Source organism: Mya arenaria, chromosome 15 (assembly GCF_026914265.1).
Source record: "Mya arenaria isolate MELC-2E11 chromosome 15, ASM2691426v1".
Lineage (NCBI taxonomy): Eukaryota > Metazoa > Mollusca > Bivalvia > Myida > Myidae > Mya > Mya arenaria.
In genome coordinates this window covers 291662-299230 of record NC_069136.1, presented here as the reverse complement: position 1 = coordinate 299230, position 7569 = coordinate 291662, and positions in this window count along the sequence as shown.

The following is a 7569-nucleotide window of genomic DNA, read 5'->3' as shown; positions in this document are numbered from 1 at the left end:
ATTGTTAAAATATGTCATCTTCTCTATATATGGAGAATAAATGAAATCCTATTCTGGCAATTGCCTTATCTTACAATTTACCCACACTTACTCTTTGTACTTGTCGGTTGTTTGCTTTTCTGTATCTGAGTCTAGAGTCGGACTTTGGCTCGTTCATAAGCATGAACCCAAGAAGTTATTCGGTCAGTATTAAAGGCAACATATAACTAAGGCCCTTGTACATTTCTGGCCATGATTTCTTTTGAGCAATAAAAATCCCTAACTGGTGGCAATCGATCGATTTTTGATCATAATTATTGTCTAGTGCTGTCTTAATCGATGTTTGAAGAAAATGAAAAAGGACGAGTTATGTTGTTACGTTGTATGTTTATGTACGGTTGAAGGACAATGGACGTGAGATTTACCTGACCAATGTTAAAAATAGCTAAGCTGGCTATAACTCGATACACTTTAAAATAGAATATGAGCTGTCGTGGGGCATCGCGCTCGACTAAACGACGCTTTGACTTAGATATATATACATTAACAATGTTACATGTGCCTGTTAAAACAAACAAGGAAAAAGTCAATGAAGGGCCATAATTTGTATTTAGGTTAATATGGAGTAATGTAACCTAGTTGTGTGATGGCCGTGAACAACAGTTACTGTGTGAAGAATGAAATCAATTAAATTAACATTTTTGAGATCTGACTTAAGTTTCCCTAAAACGTCAACCAAATATTCAGTCGTTCAAGGGTCATACTTTGTGTCTGAAATATGAAGTCCGGTGTGAATTATGAAGTCCATTAAACGAACAGTATTTGAGATATAAAAAATGCCAAGTTGTCCTAAAACTTTAACCAAACTTTCTAAGTCGATTAAGGGCCATAATTTGTATTTAAGATAACATGGAGTAATGTAATCTAATTGTACGATGGTCGCCAACAGTTGTGTGAAGTATGAAATTAATTAAATAAAAGGTATAAGAGTTATAAGCGAAACTACCAACAAAAATTTAACCTGATACAATGTGCCCTAAAAACTTTAACCAAAGTTTCCTAGTCATCAGGGGCCTTACTTTGTATTTAGGATAATATGAAGTTATGAAACCTTACTGTTAGATGGTCCTGAACGAATGTGCGAATGTATTAAGTGAATCAAAAGAAAAACTGTATTGGAGTATGTCAAAATGCCTTTAACCGGACGCAGACGCAAACGCCGACGCCGCGGCGAGTAGAATAACCCTCCTTATTCTTAGAGCTGAAACTGCAAGTGATGAACGGGCTTAAGACATTCATAGGTTCCTCAAATCTAGTCCATATTTAATGTTTCAAGTTTTATTTACATTAAACCCATATACATTTGAAAGTGACATTACATATTACAATATGATATTTTTATACTATAAATAAACAAAACAAGGTTCAGATGTTATAACATATTCTATTTAAATATACACTTACTTAACTAACACAATTATATCAGGTAAGGCTACATTGCCAGGTTGGTTTCATTTGTTGTTGTTTTTTAATAGTACCGATATACATTTGCTAAATATATTTATCTTTCAACAATCATTCTCACAGATAATTTTGGGAACATAACAGGTTGATATTATTAAATACTTCTTTCTTTCATTTTTAAAATGATCATATTATAAGGTAAAATGGGAGTTACTACCAATACCATTTTGAGTACATAAAATACGTATTTTGTCATTTCTTCTATACCACGCCAGCGAACCTTTAAATAGGTTCAAATGGTTATTACGTAACGAAGCTGAATAAACATGCCTGGAATAAAAATATAAAACTTTCGAACTTTTAATAAATTTTGTAATACCTCTATTTATATCTTGTAAGAGAATCATATAAAACACTGCTTAATATATCAACACGATTTAACAAAGCCAGTTACTCTTTGAAGGTTGAGAATAGTTATGCACTGTTATCCTCAAGGCAGTCAATACCTATATAATTATACGAACAAAAATATGCATGACGTTATAGGTAACAGTGCGGCAGAGGATGATATATTCTGCAGGGTGGTAGTCGAAATTATTAATTTGGCGTTTCTACAATGTTCTGTAGAAGTGAGGTATATTAATGATAAATATATCAACAATATTTAACAAAGATTATTTTAAACCGTCATATTTTAGTTTGCCATATTTAACGTAGACCACATTAATTGAAAATATGTTTATTATTACCTGGCCATGCATGTATTTGAGGTTATGCGCATATAAACTGGTTAAAACCCAAAGTGTACCAATGATTTACGAACTCGTGTTTCGCTTGACAATCCAAGGCGATCCAATCATATATGTATAAAACTGGCTGATTTGAGTGTGTGAATGGTGACAGATCATTAACTGTTGAAGGGACAATAAACTGGAAATTACATAGTAATTATTGTGCAAAGGGACATAAAATTTATACTGCGTTTTGTGTTATAATTTCCTGGATTGGATTATGATGACAGTTATTGTTTTTACTGACTAAGTAAGTGGCAATTTGATGTGAAACAAATGAGTTTAATTTTGATATTGGAAAACTAACTGACCACCATTATTGGCTAGCTGTCATGGTCAATTGACTTTGGACAATAGGGTAGTATAGAGCAGGCACTTCACATAACATATACATCAAGATGGGTATTGATATTGCTTTGTATAGACAACGAATTGGGTGCTTTATGCCTACACGGTCTTATTCTAGGCCAAGCAAGGAGAGATATAATCCTTACACGAAAGGAACAGATATTCACCTGCGAATGTTTGCAACAATGTCATTTGCCCTAATAATGGTTACTATTATCCATGGGCTCTATTTTATTGGTAACAAATATGTGACAACCTCAGATTCATCTTGCTACAATATAAGCCCAGAAACAAACATTTTAACATTTGGTCGTGGATTAAGAACACCTACATCAATCGAATCAATCAACAGCTGTATGATTATTTTATTAAGATGTGGAGACATTGAATTGAACCCCGGTCCTGAATTTAATGACAGTGAAAATAGGATTCTAGAAGCTATTAATGCATCTGAAAATAGATTGTCAGCAGAAATAAATAGTATGCGTGCCAGCATAGACCAGATATCCAGCGATATTAAAAATTTGAAAATGGAACAATCAAACATAAGGAAAGAGTTTGGAACATTAAAATCTGATGTAATTCATGTATCGGAACGACAGGAAATTATTGACCTTGACCACGAGCAACTGCACAACGATATTAACCGGAACGAAGAGCGTATCTCATCACTTGACGAACGAATGGACATATTAGAACGGGAGTCGATTAAAGGCAACATGAGGGTGTTTAATCTACCTTTTGATGATCAATGTAAACAGAATCCTGAGAGATATATTAAGGATACTGTGTTGAAGGTTGCCTGTCCTGAGGAGAAATGGTATGATGATGACATTAAGTATGTTAAATGGGTGGGAGCGACAAAAGACGGTAGGCAACCGCTTACAATCGTTACATTACGGCGGGACGATGACAAGTTTCGAATCTTCGGCGGACGTGATAACCTTAGATCCAGAAACATTCGCATCGGCAATGACTTGACCCGACGCCAGCGACTGCGACTGAACGCACTCCGTGAACAAGGACGCAAGGCTTACTATTATAATGGTGAATTTAGATTTGTTGACACGAGCCCTGATCAACCTAAACAGAATGAGCGTGTGTATAAAACTGCACGCAGAGTTTTACCTGCTAATGGTATACACCACAATGAACATGATAATGCTACGCAGAATAGTGATGACACTAATACAGACATGGATACTCAGTCGCAACAAGTGCCAGTCAACCTAAACACTGACACTATATAGGATAGCGGCCGAAGCCCGGATAACAGCGATTTACGTATTGTTGTATGGAATATAGATGGCCTATCTAATACAATTTTTGACAATAATGTATGCGAGTTTCTTAACAGCTTAGATATATTTGCATTTTTAGAAACATGGTTAGAGTCAGAAGATAATTTACCTCAATTGTTCACAAATTATAAATACTATTTTAGTAAGGCAATAAGGAAACATAATGTAGGTAGAGCAATGTCGGGTATTGTTGTTTATGTTAAGCAAAATATTGCAAAATATGTCACACGTTTACATGATTATTGTGAGTTTGCCATTTTCTTAAAAATAGACAAATGTTTATTTAATAAGGATGATGATATAACTATATGTTTTGCATATTTACCGCCAGAGCAGTCCACTTATTATGAAGGTAAAATAAGCAAGGGAATTGATATGTTAGAACAACCCTGTTTGATTATAATATTGACTTTAATAATAATTTAATTCTTGCTGGAGATTTTAATGCAAGAACATCAACATTGCCAGATACACTGTTATTTAATTTACACATTAATATATTAGAACCTTACGAACACATATTGAACGATTCTCATATTCCTGAGAGAACTTCAATGGACACTAAAACGAACCCTTTTGGGCTCAAGCTTATTGAATTGTGTAAAACGTCTAGTTTGAGGATAATAAACGGCAGACTAGGATGTGATAAATTGAAAGGCGAATACACATATATTAGTCAAAACGGGTGTAGTGTAATCGATTATGTTATTTGTTCAGACGATATATTAAACATGATAACTGATTTTGAAATATGTGAAGAAAGTAACTCTGTTCATATGCCACTATGTTTCACTCTCAGATGTAAAATAGCTATAACGAACAATAATGAAGAGGATGTAAATACATATAGATATGCATTTAATGGAAGCAACACACCGGAATATAGGAATAATATAAAGGAATATTTTACAGAGGAATACATAAAATACTCTATTGAGGAAATTAAAGATGGCTCTAAAAGCATCTCAACTGTAATTAATGAACTAAATGCTGATCTTGTGAAATGTGGAAAAGTCTGTCAAAGGGTATTTATTAAACGAAATAACTCACAGCCTTCATGGTTTAATAAGGAATGTATATCATTGAAATTCTACAGAAATAGAGCATTAAGGAATTTAAGAAGAGATCATAATGACATAAATTTACAAACATATATAGAAGCCAAACATGAATTTAGAAATTGTTGTGAGCAAAAGAAAATGGAGCATAATACTAGAGAATTAAATGAACTTATGTCGTCATGTGGTGATTAGAAGCTTTTTTGGGCAAAACTTAAGCGTATGACGACCAAATCGGCACCTGATAACCCTATATCAATTAAAGAATGGGAGGAACACTTTGAAAAGCTGTTTGAATCGGATACTACAACTGACAATTTGCCTGAAGCAAATGAATTTGAATTTAGCAATGATATCACAGAGGCATTATTTAACGATAGAATTACTGAGGAAGAGATCTTGAAGGCAGTAAAAAACCTTAAACATGGTAAAAGTGGTGGCAATGATTCATTAACTCCTGAATTTTATATAAATTCAATTGAAATACTTCTACCAATTATATATAATTTGTTTAACCAGGTTTTTGATAATGGAAGTTTTCCAGATCAGTGGTGTGAATCCATCATTGTTCCAATATACAAAAAAGGAGACCCATCATCTCCTGGTAATTATAGAGGGATATCATTACTTAATGTATTAGGTAAAATTTATGCAAGTATAATAAATCGAAGGCTGACATTCTTCGCTAATATTTTTGACAAAATTAAGGAACCCCAGGCCGGTTTTAGACAGGGTTACAGTACAGTTGACAATGCCTTTATTTTACAAGGATTGATTGAAAAACAACTCAGCAAAAAGGGGGGTAAGCTGTACGTAGCATATATAGATTTTTTGAAGGCTTTCGATCTTGTTAGTAGGCCAAAATTGTTTGAAATTCTTGCTGTTAATGGTGTTTATGGGAAGCTTTATAGATCACTACAGGCTATGTACTCAAAAGTAAGAGCTAGAGTTAGAACTAATAAAAATACACTCTCTAATGAATTTGAATGTCCAACTGGTTTAAAACAGGGGTGTTTATGTTCGCCCATATTATTTGTATTTTTCGTCAATGAGTTCATTAAACAAGTTGAAAGCAGTGAGCTGAAAGGCATACAGCTTTTTCCAAACCTACGTGAAATTTTGTGCTTGTTTTTTGCCGACGATTTGGCTTTAACATCTGATACAGTGGTTGGTCTACAGCGATTAATAAATAAATTACATGAGTTTACAAATGAATTTAGCCTGACTGTAAATACAAAGAAAACAAAGGTTGTTGTATATAAAAATGGAGGCAAATTATCTAAAAGTGAAAAGTGGTTCTATAATAATGAACGCCTAGATGTTCTAAAAGGATTCCAATATGTTGGAGTATTCCTCTCCCAGCAACTTTCTTTTCAAAAAATGGCAAGTGAACAAGCAATAACTGCAAAAAGAGTGCTAATGACATTATTATCAAAATTATATAAGTTTGCTCAATTGAACCAAAACACATATTTCAAATTATTTGATACAAAAATTGCACCAATATTATCATATGGATCGGAATTATGGGGTATTGAAAAATATAAGACTATTGAAGCCGTCCAAATATATTCATGTAAAAGGTACATGTGTGTTCCACATAAAACAACAAACATTGCAGTTTTGAGTGATTGTGGGCGCTATCCGATTTATATTGGAACTTCCAAATATGTTCTGAAGTACTGGCTAAAAATACTCAATATGACAAAAGATAGATATGTCCGGCTGGTCTATGATATGCTGAAATATATGGATGAAAGAGGCCATGAGAATTGGGTGACTAAAGTTAAAAATCTTTTGAAATCAACAGGGTATAGTTATATTTGGAGAGACCAATGTGTACAAAATGAATCATTATTTTTGAAGAATATTATACAGCGATTAAAGGACCAATATGTACAGGAATGGTCAAGGGTTTTATCTGAATCTCATAAGTTAAGTCTCTATAAGCATCTGAATACAGATTATAACCATGCAAACTATTTGAATTGTGTGAAGATCAGGAAATTTAGAAGTGCATTGGCAAAAATAAGATGTTCATCTCACAAATTAGAAGTTGAATCTGGCAGATATCGAAATGTTCTTTATCAAAATAGACTGTGTAAATTATGTAATTTAGATATTGAAACAGAGTTCCATTTCATAATCAAATGTAGTTTTTATGATGACTTGAGAAGCAAATATATTCCAAGTAAATTTTTCACAAACCCAAATATTCATAAATTTTATGTTTTAATGAACTCTGCATCAAAGAATACCATAACTAATTTAGCAAAGTATGTTTTCTATGCAAGCAAAGTAAGAGATGAAATGCTCAGTAATATTACATAGGCACATTACTCTTCATGTATTATTCTGTTTTCTTTTTTTTTTTTAGTTAATATTGTTTGGGGGTCTACACAAAGAGATAATCTGTGTTAGCGGTCAAAAATATTGACATTATTTTTTGCTACATAGTAGAAATATTAAAAGTAATTTCATTATGTTTACCATTTTACTCTATTGTATGTTATACAATTTATTTGAATTCCTATGTTCACCATTCACCACTATGTTTGTATGTATATTATTGTGTACATAATGTTGTTCTGGGCCGGTGGCCTATATCAATGAAATAAATAAATGAAA